Below are 15,046 nucleotides of genomic sequence, written 5' to 3'. Positions count from 1 at the left end.
ACACCAAGCCATCTATTAGGTCAGATGACCAAAAACTTGGTCATAGGAGTAGGTTTTCAGAAGGGCCTTAAAGGAGGCAAATGAGGCGACAAGTGTAGGAGGGAATTCCTGAGCTTGGCGCCATGGCAACTGAAGGCATGGCTACCAATGATGGAATAATTATTGTTAGGAATGCATAAGAGGCCAGAATTAGAACAGTACAGATGTTGCGTAGGTTTATGAGGTTGGAGGAAATGACATAGACAGGAAAGGGCAAAATCATGGTCGAATTTGAAAACAAGGATGAGAATTTTGCAATCAAGATGAATCAAATAATTCTAAAATCACTGCTTGTCTGGGAGCCAAAGCAAGAAATGAGAGGGAAGAAGATTTCTAACTTGGCTAAATGATATCTTCAGAAATGTAATGCCCAAAAAGATGATGGAATCGGATTCACTCATAACTTTCAATTGGCTAATTTTAAACAAGGAAAGAAATTTGAAGAACCTGGGAAAGAGCAGCAGAGTGGAATGAATTGCAAAACTCTAGCATAGGGCTTACATGGATATGATGACGGGCCAAGATTAACAGCTATAGCAGCAGAGGCTGGAATGATGCAGGAGACCGAGATAGCTATTCAGGTGGGTACAAGGGCCAAGGTGGATACTACTACAGTGGTGGTTGTGGAGGCCACTCAGACAGGGACTATGACTAATCAAAACAAGAGGAGCATTCCTGCCAGATTCAGGATCAACCTCCCACCTTATTCCTAAAATGGCTACTGGCACAACAGTATCTGATGAAAGTTAATTTGCCTGTTATGTTAAAATGCTAGAAAACCATTTTTACAATGATTAATCTTGTTATTCAGTTGTTGACTCGGTTAACTCATTGTGAGGATTGAATTTAAATGTCTTCATTTGGAAAATTGCATGGAACATCTGTCGCGGGATTGAGACCGCAATTTGAATATTGCCAGCAATGTACCCAGTTACTTTTGAGTCATTTCCCTTGCCACTGGAAAGTAATGAAAGATCTCCCTATGCAGCAGCCTTTTCGTGTAACTTATTACAAGACTCTTTGAAAACAAACTGATGGTCTTTTGTTTTAAAACTCATTTCTTGAAAACTGTATACTGATTTTTAAAAATCAAATGTCATTTGTTATACCTTCATCAGCTGGTATGGTCTTTGAACAGAATGTTGCCACTTGGGAGTCAAATCTTTTGCCAGTGGATTATCTGAATGTAATGCAGCTTCAGAAAAAAATAGGTAGGGGGGGAGCATGGACAGTTTAAATACAGGTATATACATCAAACACATTAGACACGGTAACAGCAGAAATTACATTGATCTCCTCAGGACGACAATGGACAACGACAATGCAATCTACAATCTAAGTTATCAGACTCATTATCCAGGAGAAGCACGCAGGACACCCAAGCAAGATAAACTTTTCATATTCCGGCTATTTGTCATTCGACACAACGACAAGACGTGAGATCTGCCCTCGAATCAGGGTCCCTTTGAATTAATTAGCAGAATGTTTACAGAGAACCTACCGGATTGCTCTTTGCACTAATGGACAATAATGGGTAGTTGAAAATCTTAATATCGGAATGTACTCTGGATTTGCGAATACTTATTGTAATTATTTTTATTGAATGTTTGGTTGTTTGTAATTGGCTTATTGTAATGATTTTGTTTTAGGATGTGTGGTTATTTGTAGTTCACGGTTCACAGCAGAATGTTTGCTGTCAGTAGCTTCTGGAATGTAAATATGTCGTAGGGATGCGTTATTACTGTACATGCCAACTGTTTGAATGTTGAATGACTGGGGAGCTCCTGACAGATATTGGTCCTGAGTTTGTGACCCACCATGCTTCACGTTCAGGATCAACAGAAGAGAATGTGGCCAAATGGGCCACCTAAAATGGTGATTTACAGAGCATGCTGGGGTAATTGGCCACACACTGAAACAGCAGGCTGCAGCTTAAAAGACAAATAAACAGGCTGCAGTTCAGACGACCGAATATACAGGAAATAGGCCATTCCAAAGATAATGGACACCCTCTGGTCAAGCATACTTGTTTACTAGACAAAAGGGAGTCTTAACCCCTTATTTAGACAAAAGGTATGTGACCTATGTGCTACCAGCACCTACAGGCATGGCCGTTGGGTACACACCCAGAGATCGGTGCGGCAGCACCTGATTGGACTCTTATCAGAGTGATCAAGCCCTGATCGATTGATGACAAGCAGCAGGAGACTACCCAAAAGGACATGAAACCAAGGAGGGATAAAACGTGTTGCACAACAGAAGAAGCTCTCTCTCTCTGACCCCATGAACGAGAAACAACAATAGTGACCATTGCCAGCAACGACAAGCACGAGAAGAGCCATCACGCCCGAGAAGCAAGGAAAACCAGAGACAGAGTGCCAGACCAGACCAAAGGACCAGATTACACAGAGGACTACACAGACCAGTGCACAGATAAAGTCCAATTTCCGCTTGGGTACTTGCTAGTCACGCAAAGTTAAGTCAAAGTCTGGACTTGAACTTTAGCATTTCCTGTAAGATAACTTATTGTTGGTTGGGTGGATGATTATTGATTGTGTGTTTAAATAAATATTGTTATACTAAGAATAAGTCTACTCACAATTCTTTGTTTACCGTATAAGGGTTAAAACAGACTGTGCAGCAGGTAAAACAGTAGAAACATAGAAACCCTGCAGTGCAAAAGTAGCCATTCAGCCTATCAAGTCTACACCAACAACAATCCCATTCAGGCACTATCTCCGTAACACCTCGTATTTACCCAGCTAATCCCTCTAACCTATGCATCCCAGGCACTAAGGAACAATTTAGCATAGCCAATCAACTTAACCTGCACATCTTTGGAACTCAAAGGATCATTAGCACTTCCAAGCTTCCCTCCAAGCCAGACATGATCCTGACTTGGAACTATGTGGCTGTTTCTTCATTGTTGCTGGGTCAACATCATGGAACTATCTCCCTAACAGCACTCTGTGTGCCTACATGACATGAGCTATAAGGGCTCAAAAATAATTCCCACCAGCACTTTCTCAAGAACAATAAGGGATGAGTATAAATGCCAGGCTTGCAAAAAATGCCCACATCCCTTGAAGGTATGGAAAACAAAATCTGCAAGAAGCTCGAGAAACAAGAAAGGAGACTGACGCAAAATACAGAACGTATAAAAGACATCCTCACATCCATCTTCTGGAGATTTATTTTGAATCCCAAAATAGATCAGACCACGTGCTACAAATTCCATTTTTCTTGGCTGAATGTTAATTCCATTTTCTTTCCTCTAAAAACCAATAAATTTTATTAAAATGTCAGAAGAAGTTGGCCTAATTCCAGAGAATATACAGGGCATGTTGTAGATTTACATAATGCATTGCATTATTATATAAATCTATAAACTGCTCTACACATTCTTGATGATGCCAACATCCAGCTTATTTATATATAACATATTCACCTCCAAAGCACCTGACATGTATGTCTCAACAATCTGGAGAATTGTCTGACAAAGTGGTGCACAGCCAAAATTTGAGCTTCTTTTTTGTCTCCACAGATGCGAATGAAATTGCTCAGTGTTTCTGCCTATTTCTGTTTTCTATTTCAATGACCAACACTTGTAGTTTTTTATTTTAAAATACGTTTTGCACAGACATGGACACGTGCCAATTTTAAGACAGAGCCACTGGCAATGTTTCTGTATGAACAGTATCCAGCACCTGCACAGATCTCCACAACAAACTAAGAACACAATCTAGAAAGCTCAGCTAGAGATTGATGAAGGCAAACTTCGAGCTTCAGGAACGATCAAAGCTACTTTTAGAATTTAAGTTGCTAAGACATGCAGGTTGTCAGCAGAGACAATTAGTGAGTATTCTCAATGCTTGTCTTGAAGGTAGCACACCCGTTAAACATTTGACTTTCAGGGTTACCCAGAGATAAGGAGCAAGAATTCCAGTTCCTTGTGATAAATCCTCTCAACAAATGTTATTATTCAGCCAGGATGACGAATGAATCACCAAAAATCCTTTGATGTACTAGAGGTTCAGTTGACGAAGGTATATTACTGAGTTTGTCATAGCATGTCAGGTCCCCAGATAGCCAGATCATGAAGTCCAGAATATTCTAGTCATGTCTTTGTTCACTGAATTTTAATTGCAGAGATTCAGAATATATACCATGCATTTCCACAGACCCAACCCACTTTCAACCTATTCATAGAATGAGTACATTTCAGTCCCTAATTATATCTCTATCTGAATACAAGATACACCCAATTGGTGCACAATTAATACGGAGAATTCATTCAGTTTCTATTGCTGGTATACATCTAGTATTTAATATAACTCCAGAAGGATCCATCCCTAAACCTTTAGAGAAAAGACTAAAGGTTGTCATTAAACAGCAACATATTCTATATTGTCTTTGGTTAAAGAGCTTCTTTTTATTATTGGTTTGGTTCTGGTCTTGATATAATGAGTTTTTTTTTATTTGGTTGTGCATTATTACTGCATATTAGAGTGAGCAGATGAAAATGATGGACTAGCAAATGCTGAGTGGAGAAAATGGACAATAAAATGGAGAGCTGACTCTCACTTATGCTCTATTTTGTGATACTTTGATATTTCTTGAATATTTTGTCATATGTATTACGTGGATGCTGATTCACTTTATTTGAATAGGGTGTGGTCCAGCTGCTCCCAGTTGAAATAGACAAATTACTGCCATTGCAAAAGGTTCAGCAAGGAAGATCAATTTCTGCCTTATTAGGGGAATTCAGGATAGTATTAGATTAAAAAATGAAGCTTGTAATGTTGAAAATATAGGAGTGCCAGAAGACTAAGGCCTCATTCTACACTTCTATAAACTAAATATATGTATGACATCTAATGGCTAATTTATCAATTTTAAAAAATGAAAATGGCTTTAAAATGACTGAAGCCATGGCTGGCTATGACTCAAACAAACTGAATTTTTTGACATTCAGAGAGGCTGACACTTTATTATCTAATATACTAATGACCCCTTCCTATGAAAGCAGAGATAAAATTCGAAGGGAATTGTACAAAGGCCAAGGCAAAGGCATTTCTTAGGCCAAGCCTCCCAATGGAGAAAACTAGCCTGCTAGGACAAGGGACACTGAAATTTCTTCAGAAATACTTCATTGTTGACTCATACTAATCTCAAGAATAAAGTCTAATATATATCAAAGCGGAGAGGAGAACTCCACCCTTCCCCCACCCCATCACCCCCTGCTGGCGGAGCCAGTAATACCTGTGCTATTGTCTTGTGGAACTGCGAAGCTCCGACTGCTACCTTCCATCTAGCAAGCAACTGAGAACTAGAGCTCTGTCCATGTTGAACTGCCTGGTTGCCATCTAAACATTTGGAGGGGGGGGTTGATTTCTGGCCTCCCCACAGTGTATTTCTCATGGTGAGAGCAGAGAACTATTATTTGGCAGCGGTATCTTCTGGTCCCGTTGCTGTCAATTGGATTTCCAATTGATTTCACCCCATTCCACTGGGCAAATCATGGTTGGATTGCACCATCACTGGGACCAGAAGATCCTGCCAGTGTGATCAACTGGAAAATTTCCGCCACACTTTCTACTGGAATCTCTGAACTTCCCCAAATAGACTAATTCACCTCCATATGTCCATCTCAACATGGGTGTCATTTCTACTGACAGAGTGGATTACCCAGCATCAGTTTCAACCTACTGACCATGGGAGTTTGGATTCTGGATTCTGGGCTCAAGTGAAACAATAATCTTTATTTTCTCTGTGGTGCCACTTTCATTCATTTACCCCTCCTTTATTGTACAAACAGAAATAAGTGAGTGGGGGAGAACATTGTATATCCTCTTCCTGCATTTTGAATGTGTTCAAGATAAACTAACCCTCTGATTTTACCTTATCTTGAGTTTGTTGTAGGGTTATTAATAGAAATTGGATCACATCAAAACAGAGGAGTTTGGAAAATACACCACAGCTTTTAAAAGGGGGAATCAAAATCTGTTTACAGGTGGGTGGTGATAGGAGAAATAAAGGCTATTGAAATTAACCCCCCTCCTATCTGTACCATGAGGACTGCAAGAGTTTTAGAGACTAACAAAGGGAAACCAACAAGTTGATAAAAAGAGAAAAAAATAGAATGAGAGTAAACTAGCCAGGAGTACTAAAGCAGATCACAAGGGCTTTTTGCATATATCTAACAAGGAGAATAGCTAAGGGGTGAGATCTTCCGACTGATCAAGTTCGCAGGTTTTCCAGTCCCGCCAATGGTGCACCCCTGCCATGGCTTTCTCGGCAGAGTGGGCAAGAGTTAGTGAAAAACCCCATTGACAGCATTGAGACCAGAACAATCCGCCACCATCCAATGGCAGGCCACCTCCTGTCACTGAGAGATGTGTGTCTGGAAGGCCAGAGAATCTCGGCAGTGTTAAAAAATAACCCCCTTGGAGACAGAAAGAGGAAATAGAGGGAATGAGGGAATGGTAGAAAAGTTTGTGCCTGTCTTCTCAGTAGAAGACGCAAATTATATATCAGAAAGAGGGGTAAGCAATGGGTTAATAAAAGTGAGGAGCTTATATTCATTAATATTGGCAGACAAAAGGAACAGGCATTTTGCAGTAAACAGTTGTCACTATTGGACTGCAACAAGGATCAAGGCTGGGGCTTTAGTTGCTTAAAATTTATGTTCATACTTAAACAAAAAGACTGAGAGTGATGTATCTACATTTCCTGACAACGCAAAGTTAAGTGTGAATGAGAAAGGGCACAAAAATGCTGCAAAGTGTTATGGACAGGTTAAGTAAATGGGTGACAAGGTGGACAATTGTGTATAATGTGGGGAAATTGAAGCGGGTACAATTTTGTCTTTTAAAAAGCATTTTGACTGTTATTCATTTCAGTAGTAAGGATAGGAAAGCAGAATTTTTTGTGAAGGTTGATGTTCTTCTTCTTCGGTGATCACTCATTTACAAGTATGATTTTCCACCTAAGAAACTTTGTGTTACTGGTCATGGGCTCTGTGGGTCTTTGTGTGGCTGATGAACCCAATCTTAGAGCCACATCTTCGACCATACACTTGGCAGGTGTTTCCAGGAGGGGCACTTGGTCTTTGGGTGATGAAAACTGCCCTATGATGAGACACTAAGTGCATTGAGGCTATAATCTCAGGAGTTTAGTAGAATGAGAGGTGACATAACTGAAAAATACATGCTGAGATTTTCCAGCCCTTCCCGACCGATGCCCCCATAGTAGGATGGGAGATCCATGCAAAAACCATAGGCCTCGACGGGACTGGAAGATCTTGTCGGCGGCTAATGGCAAGCTGCTTCCGCTGCTGGAAAACACACCATGGGTAGGTGGGGATTGAGGGGTGGGAGATAGAAATTCCCACCCACAAGATTGTGAGTGTGTTTGACAGGGTAGACACAGAGGTTGTTTCCCTTGGCTGGGAAATCTGGAACATGGGGACATGGACTCAGGATGAGGAGCCAATCATTTTGGACTGAGATGAAGAGAAATGTCTACACTCAAAGACTTGTGAATCTTTGGAGTTCTCTGTTCAAGAGGGTTGTGGGTGCCCTATCAATAAGTATAGTTACAGCTGAGTTGGATAGGTTTTTGGTCTCTCGGGGAGTCAAAGAATAGGGGAACAGGTGGGAAAATGGAATAGAGGCAGATTAGCCATGCTCATATTTAATGGTGGAGCTGGTTCGAGGGGCCATTCAGACTACTAATCCTATCTTTTATAATCTAAGTATTGCACATGCAACTTATTGCCCAAGTGTCTCAGCACTACATACATGATGAAATGCAAACAGATTTGATATACACGTTGGGCCAATCACCATAATTCTACTCTTGTATCTTCTCCTTTCAGGTACAAAAAAGCTGCACTTGGCCAGACACTGATAGAAGTAAAATAGAACATGATGGTGGGACAAAGAAGAAGCACTGTTAGTGCTCTCATGTTCACAGTTACCAACTTACTTAAACACAGCTTGTACTTTAAAGGATAGCTTTGCGACAGAATGGGTTTGCGGTGAGTCACTGGGCATGACTGACCTGAAACTAGGGCAGGTGCAAGAGTAGAGCAGCTTCTATTTTCACACACTGGTTTTGTTGAGGATTCACATGAGGACTTCAATGGTCTGACCTATACAACGCTTGCTACATTGGCGGACTGGCATGTGCCTCATGTTAATGAGCATAAAGGAGCCTGCCATCACCTTGGATGTTGGAGCCCATCCTCACCCGAGTGGACATGGTGGCTAATCCCATGAGGAAATTTGTGGGATCATTCACGATGCAGTGCTGGAAGGTGATTATCTCAGCACCACAGCAGCACCAACAGAGTGTTTGGATGCTGCAGTGGAAGCTCAGACTGAAAGTAATGCAGGTTCAGCTTGCTAGTATGCAAGCTCCAGCTGTTGCCACAAGATTTTCAGGTACCAATGTGCATAGGGCCTTCAAGATATCACAGCAATCTTTTCTTATACGTTACTAGGAATAACGAGGCATCACCAAGGGAGTTGTAGTGATTTAATGGAGCTTAAACTTCTTTTAAGATCACAGCATTCATCCTCATTTCTCTGTTATTCCACCAGTGGCTTTGCTATTGCGTAATCCAGCCCAAACTATTGCCCGCTATGTCAAAACAGTGTAGAACTAAGCTGATCCTTCTAGGGTCAAAGTTACTCCGAGGGTATCCTGCAAGGCCATCTGAAATAGCCCCCTTGAAATTTGCACATGAGTGATTGGTGGGTGGCCTGATCTTTAAAGTTTTATTTTATATGTGGGTTTTATTTTTTAGCATTGTGGCAAGGAAGACGCAGTGATGGTCAGTAACAGAGGGAAGGCAAGGTCTAGGATTGTTCAAATTGGAAATTGGAATTAGATTGACTGGTACCACAGTGGAATGATTCTATCAGACCAGAAAGGGAATGTGGCAGTCGTCTCCTCCTCTTCTTCACCATTCAGTTACTTGTCCATTCCTGGTGGCAAGAATTTGTGCCCTTATGATAGTGAGGCTATGCAACATGCCACAGTCCACAAATGGGTCTTGACACATATTCTGTTGAGTGCAGCAAGTCATTCTATCATGGTTTAGGGAGTGGAAACATGGTGGAATCATCCCAATACTTTTTGCTCGATGACATTTCATGCAGCAACATGACATTCTTTATATGAATTCGGCTTACTGTGCATGGATGCACACCAGAGTATGAAACCACGTGGTGTACAGATAGCCCTTGTCACCTAGTAGCCACCCTCATGTTTGTTATCATGGTTCGAATGCTGATGGCACAACAGACTGTTGAATTAATGAAGGCATCGTTATTGCTGATAGGATATCAGGAATTGACCTGCAATGATATGCTGAATATATAGCCTCATAACATTTGGACTTTGGCAGAGTGAAATTCCATCTAATTGCAGCGCATCTCAGAATTGACATTCAGTGCTCGCAGAACAATGAGTGTGCAGACAATTTCACTCTGCACCATAGAGAAGCAATCAATCTACGCAAAGCCAATTGCTAATTCTATTCTCAAGCAAGAAAGTATGAAATGGATACTGTTGTCTTAGAGTACAGAGCCTCATTGACCTGCCTTACAAAACAGTGGATGATGAACTTAGGGATGTGACTAATAGTGACAAATCTAGATTGGAAGAGACCAGATGCATAAAACTACATGGTTACAGTCACTGCTACAGTCGCTTGTAATACTGCCTTCTCCACATTCAGAGGCTGCAGTTGTGGAGCAAGCACCTCCGTGCTGAGGCGGAGATATCTGACATGCTCACTGAGGATGACATACAAGAATTGTTCCGCAGCATCCTGTGTGAAAATGGCCTCCAGCTGAGAGCCTCTCTCTCCTTTCTCTTCCACCACCTTTCAGCAACTTGACCTCTGTGTCGCCTGTTCTCATTCTCCCTGTCATGCTGAATCAAGATGTGGAGATGACGGCATTGGACTGCAGTGGGCACAGTAAGAAGTTTCACAACACCGGGTTAAAATCCAACAATTTTATTTGAATCACAAGCTTTTGAAGTGTTGCTTCTTCATCAGGTGAGTTTCACCAGAGTCTCAAAGCCTGCTCCACCATTCAGTAGGATCATAGCTGACCCAATATTACTCATGTCCATTTTTCCAACATTTCCCTGTAACCCTTGATTCCCTTACTGGTCAAAACTTTGTCTATCACAGCCTTAAATATACACAAGGAGTTTGCCCCCACAACTCTCTATGGCAAGGAGTTCCAAAGACTCTCAAAATTCTTCCTCAACTCAGTCATGAATTGCTGCCCCTTTATTTTGAGGACTTTGCACTTTGTTCCTAGACTTTCACATGAGGGGGAACATCCGCTCAGCATTTATCTTGTCAAGCCCCTTAAAAATCCTATATGTTTCAATGAGATCACCTCTCATTCTTCTAAATTCTCATGAGTAGAGTTCCAACCTATTTTACATTCCTCACAAGACAATCCCTCCATACTGGGCATCATCCTAGCTAACCTTCTCTGAATTGCCTCCAACTTCTCTGCAACTGCTCTGTGACATCTATAATCCAAATAGTCCAATGGCAGAGAAAGCAGTGCTGATTGATTGAAATGAAGTCTCCAATGGGCTAAGTCATTGTCATTGACAAAACCAGGAAACTATATGTTCCTCAAACTCCTGGGTAATCCAAAAAAGATGCAAGACTTGAACAGGTCCTAGAAAGACTAACTGATCCACGTTACGAGATTGACTAATTATTTTAAATTGGTTGTCCTACCGCTATTAATCATAGAATCACGGAATCCTATAGTGCAGAAGGAGGCCATTCAGCCCATCGAGTCTGCAATGACCACAATCCCACTTAGGCCTTATCCCCATAATCCCATGCATTTACCTTAGCTAGTCCATCTGACACTAAGGTGCAACTTAGCACAGTCAATCCACCTAACCAGTATATCTTTGGACTGTGGGAGGAACACCTGGAGGAAACCCGTGCAGATACATGAAGAATGTGCAAACTCCACACAAACAGTGACCCAAGCCGGGAATCAAACCTGGGTCCCTGGAGCTGTGAGGCAGCAGTGCTAACCACAGTGCCACTGTGCCACTCCAAACAGACACTGCCACCATGTTGCCATGGAACTTGGCAGCTCCCTATCAGGGAATTGAACCTAGTCTCCCAAGTGACAAGTGGGGATAGTAATCTCTACAGTAACAAGGAACATAAATGCACTCAGGATTGTTCAGCAAGTGAAGCCCAATCGTGGAATCATTAGATTGGTTCCTGGGATGAGGAGGATAAGAGAGTTGCCCTAAGGTGAGTCTCTGAATTATGTGACCCTGAATTCTCTGGATTTTAGAATAGTGATTGGTAATCTCAGTGAAACATAAAATTGTGACAGGCTGGATGTTGAGACATTAGGTATATTTACTGAAGGAGATACCAGTCTCACCCACCTGGAGACTCACGTTATCTCTGCGAGGAATGGTCTGCTACAGGCACCTAACCAGACAGCCCTTTTTGCTACAAGCTCTTGTTTCCTCTGCCTTCCACTTTTGCTTCCTATTTTTCTGTCTTTTATTTTGATTTTTGTTTCCCTTTCTGTGTTTCCCCACTCAGATTCTCAGCTATAGGAGGAAGGAGAAGGAGGGATTTCCACTGAAGGTCCTGCCTAGCTAATGTTTGAGAAGCATCCATTCCTGAATCAGAAGTGACAGAGAAAGCTATGCTTTACTAAGGTGAAGGTGAATGAGGTGCCTGTCACAGAGTTAGGCCACCTCCTTCACACCAAGCTTCTCTTCTCACTCAGGAGGAAGCATGCCTGACAAGGACATCTGCACAATTGGCAAGTTTCCCAGTGGTACAGGACATCATCATCTGCATGCATGTGGCTCTACAAGCCTTCCAATTAATGGGGAGTAAAATGGAAACTTAAAGGCTGCCAATCCCTGCATATGCACAGGGGTATACACATATTGAGAAGTTCATCTTGGTGAATGCCTGATATTCTGAGAGCACCTTTGATACATTTATCCTGTGTCAGACTGCCATATCTATCTGTCTGAGAGGCAACAGCATGAGCACATGTGGAGTAGCAGTTGTGGGAGCATTAAGGATGGCAACCTGACAGAGAACAGCAGATTTGTGCTTCATGGAGCCATTTCCAGTGTCATAGGACAGCACTTTATCAACTCCAATAATCCTAGGAGCACAGATTGCGAGGCTGTTCTGGAAACTGACATTGTTCCTGTTCACCACATCTACAGTGGCAGCAATTTGAGGATGTGTGCTATTGGGTCTCTTGGACCTCTGTCTAAGCTTTCAATGCAGCAGTGAAACATCAGGGGCCTCTGATTGTGTTAGGTGGAAGCTGAGACAGGGACCAGCAAATAATCCATCATAAACTGGTCTGGCAGTGCTGACATGGACTGCCCAGTACGTCCGCAATGAAAACGAATGGGCTCCAAGCTCTGCACAGTATCCTGTGCCAGGTTAGAGCCGAACTACTCCATACTTATCAGTCACTGTAGGCTTTGTAGCACACCTGCTAATGCGCCTAGTATCTTTCTGTGCATTGTCACTGATACTTTCCTATCATCTACCTCAACAAAGTCCTCATCTGAGTCTCCTGTCCCAAAGACCTCCCGCTCCAAAGCATTCTCACATCATCTAACCTGTTCCCCAGAGCAGCTGGATCTCATTGTGGGAAACAAGGCAAGTCAAGTTGATCATGTGTCAATCTGCAGATTGTTAGGGAATCGTGATCATAGTAGCACAAGGTATAGGTTAGCCATAGAAAAGGATAATGAGCAAACAAAAGTAAAAATGCTAAATTGGATGAGGGCCAATTTCAATGGGCAAGATGGATTTGTCCCACAGAAATTGAAATCAAAGACTGAAAGGCAAAATTGTAAAGGAACATCGGGCTGCCATTAAAGATGAGATAGTTCAGGTACAGTCAGGGCACTTCCATGAAGGAGAAAGGTAGAACAAACAACACAAGATTTCCTTAATGATGAAAGAAATAGAGGGCAAGATTAAATGGAAAAACCGTGTGTATGGCAGATGTCAGATTGATAATTCAAATCAGAACTAGGCTGAATATAGAAAGTAAGCAAGTGAGAAAAGAAATCAAAAAGGCAAGGAGAGCGTATGAGAAGACACTGGCAACTAATATAAAAACAATCCAAAAACCTTCTAAAGACTGTAAGGTTGAGAGGCTCTGAGCTCCGTGTCTGAAATGGGAATAGGCCGGCAATAAAGTTTGAATGTAAGACTACTTTATTGCAAGTCAAAACAAGTTTATTAAGTTCCCTATAAACTACAGCAATAAATTCAGATAGTAATTTCCAGTTTAATGTGGTCTATATATTTTCAATATTAGTTCTGGACAGAAAAGTGCACAACTTACCTTTTAGCTTTTAGTCTCGAGTATGTCTCTTTCTTCTTGTGCACTATGTCTGATTTTCCTCCAGCACATGATGTCAGGTTAATATTATCCTGGCTCTTATCCAATTAACCCCTCTCCCTGCTCAGACATGATCATTCCATGGTCAACATGCCTGAGGATACTTTTCTTAAACAAACAGGCATAATTCATGTAGACAAATTCACCTTGGGTAATAGTTTTACTTCCCCCTCTATCCCCAGTGTGGTATATCTGCTGGGACTGTTTTCCCAGGTTTCAATATTCTTACTTTTAGCTTACACAAGCAGTCTTCAAGGTCTCAGTTTTTAGCTGTTACAAATATTGTTGTAACAACACATTTTTCTCATGGTTCCACTATTCCATTGTCTTGGCATCAATTTATAATAAGCCCTATTTCTTCATTTCCTGTCTTGTTATTGATAAGAAAGTGCTACTAATATTACAAGGCAAATAAATGGTAAAAATGCAGCAAGATGAGTGGGTCTGATAAGGGACCAAAAAAGGGGATTTAAACATGGAGGCAGAGGGCATGGCTGAAGCACTAAATGAGCACTTTACATGTCTTAACAAGATGCTACAGTCCTCCAAATATCACACGCATCCAATGAGAAGACAAAATGCACAAACTTGAGTTACTTCAAACAGCAGAAGTCTAGAATTGAAGGACTCACCATCAGAGCCCAGCTCAGGTGAAGTGAACATGTAATATGTACAAATTCCCTGAAGTGGTCATGTCTTCACAACTCAATCTAGGTTACTACCTGTGAGGTAGACTGAGATTAAGGCTCAAGGCAAACCTCAGGAAATGTGGCAAGCCCGCCAAAGACGGAGAAAAACGTGATGGAAAAAATGACCTGGGCAGCAATCTCAAAACGTCACACTGTTTTCTTCTAACAGCAAAAACAGAACAGCAAAGTGAAAAAACAAGCTAGAAAGAACGGGCAGAATGAACAAAAATAGACACTGTGGCAAGATACAGGTCTGCAATCAGGTTCCATAGTCACACTGTAAAGCACAACAGATAACTCTGCATACAAGAAATGGCTATCTTTGACAGTGAAGGGAAACTTCCGAAGATGACTTTCCATAATTTTCTTCTTTGAATGACGGTGGTGCCAGAAAGCTGGAGAATTGCAAATGTTATACCCTTATTCAAAAATGGTGTAAGGATAAACCTAGAAACCATAAGCCTGGCAGTTAAATGTTTGTGATGGGAAAGCTTTCAAAACCAGAAACGACAAATAAGCAGTAACTTGAGCGAGCGCAGATTAATTGGGGCAAGCCTGCATGGATTATTTTAAAGGCAAGTTGTATTTAACTAACATAATTGAGTTTTTTGTTGAGGTAACATAACATGGATGGTTATTAAGGGTTAATGCAGTTGCTGTGAAGTATATGGACTTTCAAAAGGTGTAAAGACATTTGATGAAGTACCACATAACAGAAATGGCAACAAAGTTGAAGCTAGAGGAATTCAGAGGACAGTGGCAACATGGATATGAGGTCAGCTGAGTGACAGGAAACAGAATAACAGAGGCAGCATGGTGGCACAGTCTTCAGCATCGCTGCCTCAC

Source organism: Carcharhinus amblyrhynchos, chromosome 3 (genome assembly GCF_965287045.1).
Source record: "Carcharhinus amblyrhynchos chromosome 3, sCarAmb.v2.hapA, whole genome shotgun sequence".
Lineage (NCBI taxonomy): Eukaryota > Metazoa > Chordata > Chondrichthyes > Carcharhiniformes > Carcharhinidae > Carcharhinus > Carcharhinus amblyrhynchos.
Note: the sequence above shows the minus strand (reverse complement) of the source record.